The 19,054-nt window shown below is 36.5% G+C and overlaps 1 protein-coding gene and 1 pseudogene across 5 annotated transcripts in view; both read right to left on the bottom strand.

Annotated features, from left to right (window-relative positions):
- Positions 1 to 19,054, bottom strand: part of CCSER1 (coiled-coil serine rich protein 1) — a 1,404,567-nt gene that overhangs the window by 910,383 nt on the left and 475,130 nt on the right. The window lies entirely within an intron of this gene.
- LOC122422241 lies at positions 13,709 to 13,981 on the bottom strand (annotated as a pseudogene).

Genomic DNA, 19,054 nt, shown 5'->3' with positions numbered 1-19,054 from the left:
AGAATGTTTCTAGGAATATTCCCACCTCTTCAATCTTCTAGAATTCGAGGTGGATCAGTATAAGTTCTTTGTACGTTTGGTAGAATTCACCTAAAAAGTCATCTGGTCCTGGACTTTGGCTTGCAGAAGTTTTTTTTATTTGTTTTGTTTTTATTTTTGTTATTCTTACAGATCCCAACTCACTGCTAGTGATTGGTCGGTTCAATTATCTTTTTCTTCTTGATTCAATGTTGGTGGGCTGTATGTCTCTAGAACCTTGTCCATTTCTTCTAGGTTGGTAAATTTGTTTGCATATAATTGCTCTCTCTCTCTTTTTAATTTCTATAGGATCAGTAATTATTCCTCCCTTGTCATTTTTTATTTTGTTTATTTGTGTCCTCTCTCTTTTTATCTTGATGAGCCTACCCAGAAATGTGTCAATTTTATTTACCCTTTCAAAGAATGAGTTATTTAGTCTGCTGATTTTTTTTTATTATCTTTTTTTGAATCTCTATTTATTTCCTCTCTGATATTTATCAGTTACTTCCTATTACTGATTTTAGGTTTTGTTTGTTCTTTTACTAATTCTTTTAAGTAGCAGGTTAGGCTGTTTATTTCATCATTAAAAAGTCTACAAATAAATATGAGAGAGGGTGTGGGAAAAAGAGAACCTCCTATTCCCATCATAATGTGGGAATTTAAGTTTGTGCATGGAGAACAGTATAGAGCTTCCTCAATAAACTAAAAATAGAGTTTCCATATGGTCCTGGGCATATATCTGGACAAAACTATAATTCAAAAAGATACATGCATATCTATGTTCATAACAGCACTATTTGCAGTAGTTAAGACATGGAAGTAACCTAAATGTCCATCAACGGATGAATGGATAAAGAAGATATGGTACATACATACAAAGGAATACTACTCAGTCATTTAAAAAAATGAAACAATGCCATTTACAGCAACATGGATAGACATAGAGACTACATCTATGTCTAGCCTGCCATACTAAGTAAGTCAGAAAGAGAAAGACAAATACAATATGATAGGTGGTACTAGTGGTAAAGAACCCATCTGCCAATGCAAGAGACATAGACTTGGTTTTGACCCCTGGGTTGGCAAACTCCCCTGGAGGAGAAAATGCCAACCCACTCCAGTATTCTTTCCTAGGGAATCCTATGGACAACAGGAACCTGGTGGGCTACAGTCCATAGGGTCACACGGAGTGGGACACAACTGCAGTGTCTTAGCATGCATCACTTATATGTGGAATGTAAAATACGACACAAATGAAACTATCTTCAAAACAGAAACAGACTCACAGACATAGAGAACAGACTTATAGTTGCCAAAGGGAGGGAGGTGGGAGAAGAATGGAGTGCAAGTTTGGGATTAGCAGATGAAAACCATTATACAGAGTATGGATAAACAATAAGGCCCCACTGTGTAGTACATGGAATTAAATTCAATACCCTATGATGAAACATGAAAATAATTTTAAAAAGAATGTGAATGTGTATAACTGAATAACTTTCTGTACAGCAGATATGAACACTGCAAATCAACTATAGTGCAATTTTTAAAAATGCCCTGTAGAAAACTACTCATCCTTTCCATTGTCATTTTTAAAATCAATCTGAAGTCCATTATTCAATATTTCAGTCTATCATTTATCACAAATTCTCTTACTTCAGTATCCTTCACATTTGTTAAAATCATGGTCTTTTCTAAAACAGTTACTTTCCTTAAAATGATCTTATGATAGATACAAATCATCTAATAAGGTATATAAATTTCTAATGCTTTCAAGTCTCTATTTGTAATGAAAAGAATCTGGTTTACAAACTATTTTTAATAGGGACATGTTTTTGCACTTATCAGTAACAGGAGCACTGAATTCCTTCGCCTTTTTTCTTCATATTGATTGTACCTGACTGTCACTAAGAAACATTAAACTCAACATTTAAGCTAGTTTATTGAACTGACACTGTGATTTCTCCCAGGTAATTCAAGTAGACTCATGATCAGAAAGTGTTTTATAGCAATATATTGTCAATATAGAGATGTTTAAACACATTTTTAAATTATTATATCACAGCTTTTGCTTCTTTTATAGTTTGTATCAGTATATGTAATTTCTGCATTTAATTTGCCATGATGAAAATTAGATATGAATAAACATTGAAAAGCATTTAATAACTTTCTCAGCTGAATAAAGAAAAACTATTACCTACTATGTATGATTAATGTAAATATTTATAAATAGATTTGAGTATATTTTAACTTTTAATTTCTAAATTTGTTTATAATTTTAGTGTGTATATATTAACTTGCTTTCTTTTAATTCAAGTAACTTGATTTTAAAAAATGGGAAATAGTTCTTGTTTTCCAATGTGAGTCTAAGTGCTATTTGAAGACTGCTCTACAGACCACTAATTTCAGCCTCACATGTGAGAATCAGGAATGCAAGCACTCAGATCCCACGTATCGATGCAGAACTCCTGGAAGTGGAATCCAAGTGAGTCAGGGCTTTACCAAACTCTCCAGATGATTTGTAGACACTAAACAAAGTCTGCAGAGCACCGGCATACAGATATGACTGTTTAGATGATCTTCCTCTTTCCATACAAAGTGTTCATCACCCACTCTCCTCACTGTGGAAAATATGCTCTGCCCAATAGTCTGAAGAAGTAATAATCTCAGGTTCCTTAGTATTCCTTAATTTGTGTAAAATTAATGTTTCATTTCAAAGAGAAAACATCTAGGTCTGGCTGAGGGGCACAAAAATGTACAATATTAATACTAAAAACTGAAGTATAACAGCTTCTTACTTTATGATATTTTAAACTACTAATTAAGATCAGAATCAAGAAAGGACTTGTTTTCACAATCATGTCCACATTTTTTAAAGCCAACATATGTTTATGCTTAGTTTGTTCATTGGTGAAGTTATTTCAACTATGTCTGACAAGTCCCAAGCTGAAACTACAAACTTTCTAAGACTAATTTAAAATATTTAAAATACATCAAGCTATCTTGAATTCCTCCTAATACTTAGAACAATAATTTAATAAATATATTCAATCTCACTTGAGTTGATTTAAACTATTAATGTAAAAATATTTCATTTCTACCATCATTTTCAAATACAAGTGTTCCTTACTTCCAGTTTATTTTCAATATAAAAAATTCATCTATTAAAATGACTGCTTTGGCAATATTTTCTCTGCCTTTCCTTAAAAATCACTACGGGTGTTAATTTCACCTGACACTTGATGAATTACAACCAAGAGATTCTATGCTTCTGAAAATTCACTATGAACTAAACTCTATAATATTAAAAATTATATGATCAGAACTAAAAAAAAAAATTATATGATCAGAACTAGTGGACGGGGTTAGGTATATGAACCTAACATATATTAACATTATGAACAAGATGTTCAGTACATGTGTCCTGTAATGAATTATTTAAGTAACTAAAACTCCAAGAGTTGGTGATGGACAGGGAGGCCTGGCGTGCGGCGATTCATGGGGTCGCAAAGAGTGGGACACGACTGAGCAACTGAACTGAACTGAAAAATATTTTGGCATAGATGGATGAAATTAAATAATTAACAGAATTTAAGAGCATCAGTTAAGGTATAAAATATCTTATTTATAAATAAAACAAAGAATATATGGTAGGTACACCACAAATAAAATTGAGGTTATCTAAATTTTAAATGCTGCCCTGAGAAAATAAATTTTCTTGTTTTCAAGTAGCTAATAACAGTTATTGTGGCTAACTTAGTACATATCTATAAAAAATGTTTTAACTGTGCCATTGTCATCTGTCTTCTGTACTTTTAATCTTTAGACATAAAAGATATCTTATTCTGTGGGACATTAGATAGTAAATATTTAAGCACCATCATTGTGACTCAAATTACTATATTTCTACCAAACATTATAACATAAACAAAATCAGATTACTATTTGTTAGAATTTTTAGTTGGATAATATCTAAACAAGGTTTCAAAAGAGATAAAAAGTAAAATGGCAATAATGAACTTTTTTCAGACACTCAATATTTTGCATAATATTTTCATTATTTTTAGGTATACTTCTTAAATGAAAAGTTCCCAATTTCATGTTCTCCTGGCAAACCCCCACCTATTATTTAACAAAGCTTGATGGTTTACATGAAAACTTCAGTGGAAGCAATTCTATTTCTTTGTTATGTAGACAAATCTGATGAAATACTGTAGAATGGGAAAGTACTTTTTACCTGTCTTCCATGTCTTCCCTCTTCCCCTAGTTTGTTTAGACTTTTGAGACTGTCTACTCTCCTGGTAGAATGAGAAGAGGATGTCTAATAACATTACCCTAGCCAAACCTTTACTGTAATAATTGGCCAAATGATAGGTACTATAATCAAACAGGTAGTTAAACTCTTGCCTAAGTACCCATATGGGCTTCCCTGGTGGCTCAAGGATAAAGAATCCACCTGCATTGCGAGAGATCTTGGTTCAATCTCTGGGTTGGGAAGATCCCCTGAAGAAGGGAACGGTTACCCACTCCACTATTCTGGCCTGGAGAATTCCATGAACAGAGGATCCTGGCAGGCTACAGTCCATGGGGTCACAAAGAATTGGACATACTGAGAATTTTTCACTTTCATTTAATTATCACATACGTACCATGGGAGAGAGTGTCCAGTTTCCAATTGGAGTATGAGTGGAAAGAAACAGTGTTTGGTCCTAGAAAAGTCTTGTGAAGAGAGTCTACCTGAGCACCTGAGCCAATACATGGAATGAAACTCAGCAGAGGGATTCAGAGCTGTGATCATCACATCATTGAAGCCATCTCAAACCTTTTCCTTGTCAGCTAAGAAATCAATAAAACACCACTGTTCTTAAGCTAGCTTGAAATGTGTGGGGTTTTTTAATTCTAAAATAGGAATCCTAGCAAATTTGCCTTAGTAAATGTCAATAGACACATCTCTAAAGAATAAGTTCAAAAGACTATTTAAATTTGGATTGTAAAGATATTTTTTATAACTCTGAAACACAGTCATTTAAAAATAAGCCTATGTTTGTATTAAGTTAGGCTATAAATGCGCATTCATGTATTCAACAATAGTTACTAAGTTCCTGCTATGGGCTAAACATTGAGCCAATCATTCTGATTCACTGGTGAACAAGAAAGACATGATTCCTTCTTTCACATAGTTTTTACTTACGTGTACTAAATAGTCAAGTATAGAACAATGTGAATATAATACACACTATAATAGGAAATAGTTATGGGATTATGGAGGAGAAGCATCTAAGCAGAGTCAAGGAATGTAGAAAGGCAACAGTAACATAACATCCAGGGAGAAAGTATCATGGTATATGAAATACAAAAAAGTTACTGATTTTCATAGAATTAAAAGGCCCTCTATGATTTACTGATGACATTAGTGTTAGAGGGCTTTTTTCTTTTTCTTTTAAGTTGGACCAACTAATGAGTTGTTACCTATTTAGATTTCACGTGTTCTGATATGATCAAATAAATCCAGAGTCAGTTTTATTGAGAAAGCAACTTTTTGTGATCACTAATATCCTCTGAATATTTTAAATTATTATACTTTTGTTTAAAATGAAACTTCCACCTAATAAAGAATTCTACAGTATACATTAAAGCTATACAAAATTTATAAAATTATTTTGTACACATGTTCTCATTTAATCTCAAGAGACATTACCCCACCAGCCTAGTATTAAAGAAGAGGCAACTGGAATTCAACAAGGTGAAATTTTTTCCCAGATGCATTGAGTTAACATGTAAAACCAGAATTTGAGTTCAAACTTCTAAACTTGAAATAACATGCTCTGTCACCTATACCACAGAGTCTAGTATGTGCAGAGTGCTCTATTAGGAATATCAAAGGATCCAAGAACTATATGATATGATCTGTGAGCTTTAAGTTGTCACACTCTAATTTAATAGATGAAAATGGAACACTGAATCAAAAGACAACGTAATGGGAAGCATAGGCATTAGGTAGTTAATCATCAGTTAGCAGTTACAAAGAAGGAAGGGCTTTATGTATAAGAGCGAACAGCTAATATTACCAGGAATCTAACTATTAAGGTTAAAGTAACAAATACATTTATATATATTCAGAATAAACATTTCATTCATTAGAGTGAGGGGTTGTAAGTTTCAATAGGTAAAACAATGCAATCTGGCTAATTCATAATGGGGTCATTCTAGTAATCAGAAGCATTTTAAAATAAGAAAAAATACTAACTTATTTAAAACCGAGCAGAAATCTACGCTGTCAACCACACTTATTTTGACAGAAACTTCTAGTTTAAATAATGTGTGATAATATTTTTTAGAATGCTCTGAAATAGACTGCCCAACATTTTGCAAAAAAAAAAAGAACTTTGAGTAATTAAATATCTGTACAGCTTGTCATCATTGGATACTCAGTGAATGAGAGGAACATGCCAGGGCTTTGTATGTTGGACTCATGAAATAGCAACATTTTAATTAATGTAAGAATTTGCTGTTCAGTTGCTAAGTCCTATCTGACTCTTTGCAACCCCAGGAACTACAGCATGCCAGGTTTCCCTGTCCTTCACTATCTCCCAGAATGTGCTCAAATCATGTCCATAGAGTCCTTGGTGCCATCCAACCATCTCATCCTCTGTCGCCCCCTTTTCCTCCTGCCCTCAGTTTTTCCCAGCATCAGGGTCTTTTCGAATGAATTGGCTCTTTGCATCAGGTGGCCAAAGTACTGGAGCTTCAGCATCAGACCTTCCAATGAATATTCAGGGTTGATTTCCTTTAGGATAGACTACTTTGATCTTATTGTTGTCCACGGGACTCACAAGAGTCTTCTCCTGCACCACAATTTGAAAGCATCAATTCTTCATCACTCAGCAGAAGTTCTTTTTAATTGAGGAATAGATCAATACTTTAATCATTATAAGATGATATATTTGAACATTTCTGTAATTAAAAAATATGTCCAGTTTCTGCTATGTTGGTTCTGCTTTTTTCTTTAGATTTTAGTAACTTATTAAAATCCAAGACTTCAAATAAAATTTTTCTCAAAGTTTAAACAAGGCCTTACCACCATTAACATTTCCGTGGTACATGAACTCTTTTTCAATCTAATAAATCTGTAGATTAAAAAAGAAAAACATACAAAAAAGCTTAAAATTTTTGATGACAGCAATACATACACTGTCTTTGATTTTTCAACACTTAATAGAAAATATAGTAAAGAAACTCCACCAAATATGAGAATCCCAAAGACATTTAAAGTTAAGACAAAATAAATCCTTTAATTAATGTTTACTGAGGATCTATAATGTGTATATTGCTATTTTAGTAGTGTGAATATACATAGATTTTGTCATCTTTGCCCTTTAGATATTACAAAATAAAAAGGTAAATTTAAACTGCTAGTGGATGTTTGGACTAACAGGAATTACAGTGATTCAAAGAAGTCACTTTCAGGAGTTTAGAAGAGGAGTCATATTTGCTTCCTCTGAAGCAAGATAAGAATTGAAAAGAACATAATATTTTATTACAAGCCTTGAAGACTGATTACTAACACTCAGAGTAAATAGATTATAAAAAATAATGGTACAATGAAATATTAATTCATTAGGAAGCTATTGGAATTCTGTGCTCCACAAATGGAGATATGTTCCAGGATAACTAATTTATGTATAAAAGTGAGTAAATATCTAAGGGAAGAATGCCAGTCAGTAGGCCATTGCACCAGTCCAGATAAGAGCCAAACAGAGCCTGACATTAGGCAGTGGTAGAGAGGCACAGAGAGGAATTGAGATGACTTGGGAAGGAAAAATTCAGTTCTTAGAGAAAAACTGATTAAATGATTTCAGGGTGTTCAGTTTCTACCAAAGATTAAAAAAAAAAAAAACAAAAAAAAACAAACAAACAACTAGTAAAAACTACAGATGAAAAAGATAAGAAAAGTAAAGGAAGAAAGATTATAGAAAAAGTATAAATAGATAAGCCGAGAGTAGGACAGGTTATTCTCAGCAGGAAATACGGTTTATTTTAGAGTTCAGTCAGTTCAGTTCAGTCGCTCAGTCGTGTCCAAATCTTTGTGACCCCATGGACTGCAGCATGCCTGCCCATCGCCTACTCCTGAAGCTTAGTCAAACTCATGTCCACCGAGTCAGTGATGCCATCCAACCATCTCATCCTCTGTCGTTCCCTTCTCCTTCTACCTTCGATCTTTCCCAGCATCGGGGCCTTTTCAAATGAGTCAGCTCTTCGCATCAGGTGGCCAAAGTACTGGAGCCTCAGCTTCAACATCAGTCCTTCCAATGAATCTTCAGGACTGATTTCCTTTAGGATGGACTGGTTGGATCTCCTTTCAGTCCAAGGGACTCTCAAGAGTCTTCTCCAACACCACAGTTCAAAAGCATCAATTCTATGATGCTCAGCTTTCTTTATAGTCCAACTCTCACATCCATACATGACCACAGGAAAAACCAGAGCCTTGACTAGACGGACCTTTATTGGCAAAGTAAAGCTCTCTGCATTTTAATATGCTGTCTATGTTGGTCATAACTTTCCTTCCAAGGAGCAAGCGTCTTTTAATTTCATGGCTGAAATCACCATCTGCAGTGTTTTGGGAGCCCAGAAAAATAGTCAGTCACTGTTTCCACTGTTTCCCCATCTATTTGCCATGAACTGATGGGACCAGATGCCATGATCTTAGTTTTCTGAATGTTGAGTTTTAAGCAAACTGTTTCACTCTCCTCTTTCTCTTTCATCAAGAGGCCCCTTAGTTCTTTGCTTTCTGCCATAAGGGTGGTGTCAATGCATATCTGAGGTTATTGATATTCTCCCAGCAGTCTTAATTCCAGCTTGTGCTTCATCCAGCCCAGCATTTCTCATGATGTACTCTGCATATAAGTTAAATAAGCAGGGTGACAATATAAGCCTTGATGTACTCCTTTCCCGATTTGGAACCCGTCTGTTGTTCCATGTCCAGTTCTAACTGTTGCTTCCTAACCTGCATACAGATTTCTCAGGAGGCAGATCAGGTGGTCTGGTATTCCCATCTCTTTAAGAATTTTCCACAGTTTGTTGTGATCCACACAAAGTCACTTTTAGAGTTAGAAGTGAAGAAAATGTGAAAAAGAAGCATGTGAAATACAGAGACGTATTAATATATTTTAAGTGGTAAGGAGGAAAATGTGAGCTAATCTCTGGCCATGAAATTCACATCAAAACAGAAAACTAAATCATTTTCTGGAGGTGTAGTATTATACTAGGTTATTCTCCCTAACTCCATCTTCAACTCATTCTTACTCAACAAATCCTTCAGACTTAACTCCCTCTCTCCCATTCTAATTTTAATAAATGTTTCTCTATTCTACCCAACTTAACAATTTCTCCCTTTTACTCTTACATATCTATATGTACATTATTCTTTAGCACACTTTCCTTGTATTTCAGTTACTGGTATATTTGCCTTGTTGCACCAATCCTTATTGATTATAATCTACTTCATCAGTATAGACCATGTTCCATTTCCACGGTATTAGAAAACCATGACATAAATGATGCTTATGTGCAGACCATTCATTTCTTATTTGGGGCTTCCTAATGGCTCAGTGGTAAAAAATCTGCCTCCCAATGCAGGAGATTCGAGTTCAATCTCTGGATCAGGAAGGTCCCCTGGAGAAGGAAATTGCAATCCACTGCCGTTTTCTTGCGTGGGAAATCCAATGGACAGAGGACCTGGTGGGCTCCAGTCCATGGGATTGCAGAAGAGTCGGATACAAGTTGGCAACTAAACAACAACCGCAGCAATACTTATTTATTTAGAGTCATACAGTGTGTTAATTCTGAGTTTGACTACCAGTATTAGTCAGAACAACACTGTCTTATTTCTTTATATCTACACATATCTATGGTCCTGTGGTTTGTTGTTTAGTCACTGGGGCCTGTCTGATTCTTTAAAATTAGATGGGATAATTAAGAATAAATTATGGGAGTCTTATCACATATGCTTCTCCTTTCTTATCTTTGTCTTTTATGAGACAGACTAAATGAAAAAGTGAGGGTCTAAATATCCAGTTAATTTATTGAGAATGATGACTAAAAAAAAATTACTACAAACAACGGAATTAGAGTCCCCTATTCATAAATAAATCTAACCATTTCACAAGTATTTAACATTTGACTATGTATCAGCCAGAGAACTAGAAATGAACTATATGTCTCTCTTTTAAAGAACTTAGACCTCAGGGTAACAGAAAGAAAAGAAAACAATGTATTTCAGCAGTATAAATTAGCTTTTAACAATTCAGTTCAGTCTGGCAAAGTTATGACCTTCAGTAAGTTTTTTGATTTCTCGCCTTGAGATTTCTAGAATTGGTGTTCACAGATGTTAAGCAGTAGTGAAATTAAAAATCCAAATATTTATAATTTTTCTTTTTGTAAAAATTTCTAATTACATTTTGTCAATCATTCTATGTTGCTGCTGTTTGCTTTTTGGTTAATTAGTATTAACAAATAATCTCCAAAACAATTTAAATCTTAAAAGTATTATGTGGTGAAAAGAGACAGTATTTTTTTTTAACTACTTATTAGTAATAAATGAAAACTTACGGTGTTCCACTAGATTTGTGGTCTCTGAAGAAGATTTAACTCTAGGAAAAAAGAGTCTCAGTCACTCAGAACTTCTGTATTAGAAATTTTATTAAAGTGATAGTAATAGAAAAAGCTTCTGATATAGACATCAGAAGGCAGATAGAAAGATTACCCACCTTGCTAGTTTTAAGCAGGGCATTATATACTTTTCTGCTAGCTATTGAAAATAGAAAAAATACCTCAAGGTTGCAAAACTTTTGCCCAGACCCTTTCCCATAACATGTATTCTGAGATGACATCAGCATGAGAGATTAGCCAGAAGGAGAGGGTTAACCAAGAGCTCAAGGCAGTGGACCCAGACCGTCTTCCATATCATACATTCTGAGCTTCAAAAATGCATGTCCTTGAACAAGAAATACTGCTACCTACGAGGCCTATGTATCTAAGGCAAAAGAATGTGAAAAGAATGTTCACCTACTACTTAATGGGGCCTTAAGCTTGGACTCCTTATCAACCTGCCTAAGTCAACTCTCTCATTAGTTTAAAAATATATTTTAAAATCTCACTAGGTTTGGGTATAAAATTCTAGAGCATGGTTTTATTATAAGACAACAATGAAAAAAAGGCATCTCTTTCTCTTTAGTCACTAAGTTGTGTCCGACTCTTGAGACCCCATGGACTGTAGCCTACCAGGATCCTCTGTCCATGGGATTCTCCAGGCAAGACTGGAGTGGGTTGCCATTTCCTTCTCCAGGGGATCTTTCTGACCCAGGAATCAAACCCAGGTTTCCCTACTGTAAGCATATTCTTTACTGACTGAGCTATGAGGGAAGCCCCCAAAATGTATAAGTTTTACATTTTTCTTTAAAATCTTTGCTATGTTGTCCCACATTGAAGGCTGTCAATTTTAAAAATATATACATTTTTTTAAATAGAAAATTATTGGGAGAATAGGTCTTCAACAAATAAGTCACTCAAGTTCTCTGTTTTGGAATCTTCTGAGAGTAAAAAAGTTGGCTCAAAGATAAACATTCAGAAAACTAAGATCATGGCATCCAGTCCCATCACTTCATGGCAGATAGACGGGGAAACAGTGGAAACAGTGGCTGGCTTTATTTTTTTGACTCCAAAATCACTGCAGATGGTGACGGCAGCCAGGAAATTAAAAAAGCTTACTCCTTGGAAGGGAAGTTTTGACCAACCTAGACAGCATATTAAAAAGCAAAGACATTACTTTGCCAACAAAGGTCCGTCTAGTCAAAGCTATGGTTTTTCCAGTGGTCATGTATGGATGTGAGAGTTGGACTATAAAGAAAGCTGAGTGCTGAAGAATTGATGCTTTTGAACTGTGGTGTTGGAAAAGACTCTTGAGAATTCCCTGGACTGCAAGGAGATCCAACCAGTCCATCCTAAAGGAGATCAGTCCAGGATGTTCATTGGAAGGACTGATGTTGAAGCTGAAACTCCAATACTTTGGCCACCTGATACAAAGAGCTGACTCATTTGAAAAGACCCTGATGCTGGGAAAGATTGAGGGCAGGAGGATAAAGGGATGACAGGTGATGGGATGGCTGGATGACATCACCAACTCAATGGATATGAGTTTGAGTAAGCTCCAGGAGCTGGTGACGGACACGGAAGCCTGGCGTGCTGCGGTCCATGGGGTTGCAAAGAGTTGGACATGAATGAGCGACTGAACTGAACTGAACTGATGAAATAATTTAAATATATTTATGGAAAGACAGGAAATAGATGCAATGCCATAAATCAATGAGATAAATCTCAGCATCATCAGAATTTTTTCACTTTGCAGTGCTAAAGAGAAAACCTATAAATACAAAAGATTCCTAATATTAATCATTTTTGAAAATGTATAAAAAAATAAACCACAGTGAATTGACTATAAGCCATCTGCTTATTAAAATGAGTGCTTGATAATCTATGGTTTTCTACAAATTTTTCTTGGTTATTCTCAAGGAGAAAAAAGTTTGAGGAAACAATTTGAAGGATACCATGATTGCATAAGAAAAGAGGAACTTAGTGAGAAAACCAAGGGTTGTAGGGACAGGTATGAAAGGCTTGAACCCGGATTCATCACATATTAAATACATATCACAAACTACTTACATTTATTCAAATATTAAATAATTTATTCATTTAACAGATACTAGTTGTGCATACACTCTATGTTAGGTATTTACATTAGATTTCCATCTTAACTGTAAACAAATTACCACAAACTTAATGGCTTAAAATGATACAAATATCATTTTATAGTAGATCAGAAATGAGATGGGTCTCACTGGGCTAAAATGAAAATGTTGGCATGGCTGATGTTCCTATTTCATGGCTACAAGAGAAAATTCCCTTCTTGCCTTTTCCAGTTTCTGGAAGCTACCTGCACTCCTTGGAACATGACTTTTTTTCCCTTTTTTTCAAAGCCAGAAATGAAAAGTTGAGTTCTCCTTACATTACTACATTGGGAGACAGCCAACATACTCAAAATATCCAAATCAAGCACTGAAAATCATTTGCACAAGCTTGGTTATGTTAATTGCTTTGATGTTTAAGTTCTACATAAGTTAAGGGAAAAAAGCCTTCTTGACCATATTTCCATATGCAATTCTCTACTTCAACGTATCAAAAACATTCTTTTTTTAAAACAAATTTTGACAGGTGATGAAAACTGGACACTGTACAATAATGTGGAATGGGGCAAGAAAAATGAGCCACCAACAACCACACTGAAGTCCAGTCTTCATTGAAGAAGGTGATGTTGTATGTATTGTAGGATTTGAAGGGAGTCCTCTATTATGACCACTTTCTGGAAAACAAACCAATTAATTCCAACAAGTATTGCTCCCTATTACATCAAATGAAAGGTGCACTCAGTAAAAAGCGTCGAGAATTAGTCTACAGAAAACATACTCTTCCATCAAGACAAGGCAAGAACACATGCTTCTTTGATGAATAGGCAAAAACTGTTAAAGCTTGACTGGGAAGTTCTGATTCATCTACATAGTCACCAAACATTGTACCTTCAGATTTCCATTTATTTTCATCCTTTTTTTTTTAATGCCATAAGTTTATTTACAAACATATTTAGGATGCTGAGTTCAATGGTTTGATCCTTTTAAGAGACTGCACCTCTTAATATGTTCCTCTTCCTATCTGTCTCATGGATTACTTTTTAAGCAGTTGGTGTCTTACTATAAAGAAAGGTGCACCAAATCCAGACCCAAAGAACAAAGTCATCATAGCTAGTAACCTCGACTTGTTTTCCACTGAAAAATGGTATATTCTTCCCTGGACCCTCCTCGTAGTGGCTCCGACAAACCACAGAGGTTGTGAACCTCCAGATGCTCTGTCCCAACATAGAGCTGTTGGAAGCTCTACAAAAGTTCTAGAGACTAAAAGTGGAAGAAATGGCGGCTGCAAACCACGTGCTGCTTCCTCACAACCTTGTTTCTTTTCATCCTTAAAAAATCATCCTAATGGAAAAAATTTCATTTCCCAGGAAGACTGTGAAAGGCATCTGGAACAGCTCTTTGCTCAAAATGATTTATATGTGTTCAACACATTTCTTGATGAAAATGAAAAATGTATCTTTCATGTTTACTTAAAAACCAAGGGAACTTTTTGGCCAACTCAATATCAACTTCTTGGGCTCTCCTCTTGAGTTTCTGGGGGCAGGGGGTTGGAAATTCACTCTCTATCACTGACAAGCTCACACTGTTAGAAGAATTATGTTTCTTGAGGTTGAAATAACTGGAGTCCTCATTACCTTTGCTGGCTCTCACTGGAAACTGGCAATTAAAAGTTATCCACATTCTCTGCCATGAGGCACCTTTACTTCAATCAACCAAAGGCAGGTCAAATTTTTCTTATTCTTGGAATTTTAATTCATCTTTCACTGACCTCTAGACCCAGACTTAAAAATCTCTAAAAATTAGGTCAAGCAAACCTGGATAATTGCTCTATTTTACGGTCAATGATTTGGGATGTTAATTACATATGCAGAAGTCTTTTGCCTAGGTACTTAAGCTAATTGTGGGAGTGAAAGTCATCATACTGTTTTAGAGGATTATACAGCATATATACCTCAGTAGGTGGGAAACTTGTAGACCATCTTAGAATTCTGCATACCACATGACATTTGCCTTAACTGGCATAATTATAATTTTGTAATCTTTTTCTCTTAAGTTATATATTTTATATTACTCAGCACTAATGATGAAAAACTTCTTCCCTGGTAGCTCAGCTGGTAAAGAATCTGCCTATAATGCAGGAGACCCTGCGTTGACTCCTGGATCAGGAAGATCTGCTGGAGAAGGGATAGTCTACGCACTCCAAAATTCTTGGGTTTCCTGGTAGCTCAGCTGGTAAAGAGTTCGCCTGCACTGTGGGAGACTTGGGTTCAAACCTTGGGTTGGGAAGATCCCCTGGAGAAGGGAATGGCTACCCACTCCAATATTCTGGCCTCACCTACCAGTGTACCAAGATGACAGAGTAGAAGGACATGTGCTCATCTTTTGAAAGAACTTCAAAACTGCATTTCACTGCTGAACAACCATTAACAGGAGAATGTTGGATCCCACTAAAAAGATAATCTACATCCAAGGGCAAAGGAGAAGCCCAAACAAGGTGGTAGGAGGGGAGAAATCACGTTTAGAGTCAAACCCCATATCTGCCAGAGACACTCAGAGGGCTCAAACAAAACCTTGTGCGCACCAGGACCCAGACTTCACAGAGACTGAGCCAGACCTGCCTTTTAGTGTCCTGTGGAGGCATGGGTCAGCAGTGGCCTACCACAGAGACAGGGGCTCTGGCCACAACAGACCTGGGAGGCGCAGTGTGTGATGTAGGTCCTCTTGGAGGAGGTTGCCATTAGCCCCACCATAGAGCCACTGAGCAGATGACCCACAAACTGGAGACCAATTATACCAAAGAAGTTCTCCCACTGTTACAAAAGTTCTAGGACGCACAATAGATTTCCCAACCTAGGGATCTATCTAATGGACTGAGAAATCCCCAGGGAATTTGACTATGGAGGCCAGTGGGATTTGATTACAGAACTTCTACACTACTGGGGAAACAGATTCTTGGAAAGCACAAACAAAACATAGTGTGCACCAGGACCCAGGAGAAAGGGGCAGTGACCCCACAAGAGATTAAGTCAGACTTCCCTGTGAGTGTCCAGGAGTCTTCAGCAGAGACATGGGTCAAAAGTGGCCTGCAGAAGTCCTTTTGAAGGTAATTACTGCCATCACCCCTACCATAGTTTGGCCTCAGGCCAAACAACAGGAAGGGAACATAGCCACAATCCAACAGAAACTGGATTAAAGATTTACTGAGCATGGCCCTGCCCAACAGAACAAGACCCAGATTTCACTACAGCCAGTCCCTCCCATCAGGGAGCTTCCACAAGCCTCTTATTCTTATCCATCAGAGGGAAGACAGAATGAAAACCACAACCACAGAAAACTAACTAAACTGATCACAGGTCCCACAGCCTTGTCTGACTCAATGAAACTATGACCAATGCCATGTAGGGCCAACCAAGACCAACAGGTCATAGCGAAGTGTTCTAACAAAATGTTGTCCACTGGATAAGGGAATGGCAAACCATTTCAGTATTCTTGCCTTGAGAACCCTAAAAACAGTATGAAAAGGCAAAAAGAAATGACAATGAAAGATGAAATTTCAAGGTTGGTAGGCACCCAATATGCTTCTAGGGAAGAGTGGAAAAATAGCTCCAGAAAAAATGAAGAGATGGAGCCAAAGCAAAAACAACGCCCAGTTGTGGATATGTCTGGTGATGGAAGTAATGTCCAATGCTGTAAAGAGCAATACTGTTTAGGAACCTGGAATGTTAGGTCCATGAATCAAGGCAAATTGGAAGTGGTCAAACAGAAAATGGAAAGAGTAAACATAAAAATTTCAGGAATCAGTGAACTGAAACAGACGGGAATGGGCAAATTTAATTCTGATGATCATCACATATACTACTATGGGTAAGAATCCCGTAGAAAATGCAGTAGCCATCATCATCAACAAAATAGTCTGAAATGCAGTACTTGGGTGCAATCTCAAAACGACAGAATGATTGCTATTCCTTCCCAAGGCAAACCATTCAATATCACAGTAATCCAAGCTGATGCCCCAACCACTAATGCTGAAGAAGTTGAAATTGAACAGTTCTATGATGACCTACAAGACCTTTTAGAACTAACACCAAAAAAAGATGTCCTTTTCAACATAGGGGACTGGAATGCAAAAGTAGGAAGTCAAGAGCTACCTGGAGTAAACAGCAAGTTTGGCCTTGAAGTACAAAATGAAGCAGGCCAGAGGCTAACAGAGTTTTTCCAAGAGAACACACTGGTCATAGCAAACACCTGCTTCCAACAATACAAGAGATGACTCTACACTTGGACATCATCAAATGGTCAATACCGAAATCAGATTGATTATATTGTTTTCAGTTGGAGATGGGGAAACTCTATACAATCAGCAAAAACAAGGCCAGGAGCTGACTACGGCTCTCATATCATGAACTCCTTATTTCGAAATTCAAACGTAAATTGAAGAAAGTACAGAAAACCACTAGACCATTCAGGCATGACCTAAATCAAAACCCTTAATGATTATACAGTGGAAGTGATTCAAGGGACTAGATCTGATAGACAGAGTGCCGAAGAACTATGGATGAAAGTTTGTGACATTGTACAGGAGGCGGATATCAAAACCATCCCCAAGAAAAAGAAATGCAAAAAGGCAAAATGGTTGCCTGATGAGGCCTTACAAATAGCTGAGGAAAGAAGAGAAGTGAAAGCAAAGAAGAAAAGGAAAAATATATCCATCCGAGTAGACTTTGGAAGTAGACTTTCAAAGAAGAGCAAGGAGAGATAAGAAAGCCTTCCTAAGTGATCAGTGCAAACAAATAGAGGAAAACAATAAATGGGAAAGACTAGAGATCTCTTCAAGAAAATTAGAGATACCAAGGGAACATTTCATGCAAAGCTGGGTACAATGAAGGACAGAAACACTATGGATGTATCAGAAGCAGAAGATACAAGAGGTGGCAAGAATACACAGAAGAACTGTACAAAAAAGATCTTATTGACCCAGATAACCAAGATGGTGATCACTCACCTAGAGCCAGACATCCTGGAATGTGAAGTCAAGTGGCCTTTAGGAAGCATTCCTACATACAAAGCTAATGGAGGTGATGGAATTCCAGTTGAGCTATTTCAAGTACTAAAAGATGATGCTCTGAAAGTGCTACACTCAATATGCCAACAAATTTGGAACACTCAGCAATGGCCACAGGAATAGAAAATATCAGTTTTCATTCCAATCACAAAGAAAGGCAATGCAAGAGAATGTTCAAACAACCACACAATTGCACACATCTCACATGGCAGCAAAGTAATGCTCAAAATTCCCCAAGCTAGGCTTCAACAGTTCATGAACTGAGAACTTCCAAATGTTCAAGATGGATTTAGAAAAAGCAGAGAAACCAGAGATCAAATGCCAAATTCTTCTGGATCACAGAAAAAGCAAAAGAATTCCAGAAAAATGTCTACTTCTGCTTTATTGACTATGCCAAAGCCTTTGACTGTGTGGATCATAACAAACTGTGGGAAATTCTTAAAGAGATGGGAATATCTGACTACCTTACCTGCTCCTGAGAAATCTGTATGCAGGTCAAGAAGCAACAGTTAAAAATGAGCATGGAACAAAGGACTGGTTCCAAATTGGGAAAAGAGTACGACAAGGCTATATATTGTCACCCTATTTATTTAACTTATATTCAGAGTACATGATGCAAAATGCTGGACTGGATGAAGCACAAACTGGAATGAAGAATGCCAGGAGAAATATCAATAACTCCAGATATGCAGATGATACTACCCTTATGATAGAAAGCAGAGAGGAAATAAAGAGCCTCTCGATGAAATTCAAAGAGGAGAGTAAAAAAGCTGTATTTAAACTCAACATTTAAAAAACTAAGATCATGGCATCCAGTCTTATCACTTCATGGCAAATAGATGGGGAAACAATGGAAACAGTGACAAACTTTATTTTCTTGGGCTCCAAAATCACTGCAGATGGTGACTGCAGCCATGAAATTAAAAGACACTTGGTCCTTGGAAGAAAAGCTCTGACAAAACTATATAGCATATTAAAAAGCAGAGACATCACTTTGCTGACAAAGGGGTGTATAGTCAAAGCTATGGTTTTTCCAGTAGTCATTATGGATGTGAGGGTTGTATCATAAAGAGGGCTGAGCACCGAAGAACAGATGCTTTTGAACTATGGTGTTGCAGAAGACTCTTGAGAGTCCCTTGGACTGCAAGGAGATCAAACCAGTCAATCCTAAAGGAAATCGGTCCTGACTACTCATTGAAAGGACTGACACTGAAGCTATAGCTCTGATACTTTGGCC

Source organism: Cervus canadensis, chromosome 19, assembly GCF_019320065.1.
Source record: "Cervus canadensis isolate Bull #8, Minnesota chromosome 19, ASM1932006v1, whole genome shotgun sequence".
NCBI lineage: Eukaryota > Metazoa > Chordata > Mammalia > Artiodactyla > Cervidae > Cervus > Cervus canadensis.
This window is presented reverse-complemented; position numbering and strand designations above follow the sequence as displayed.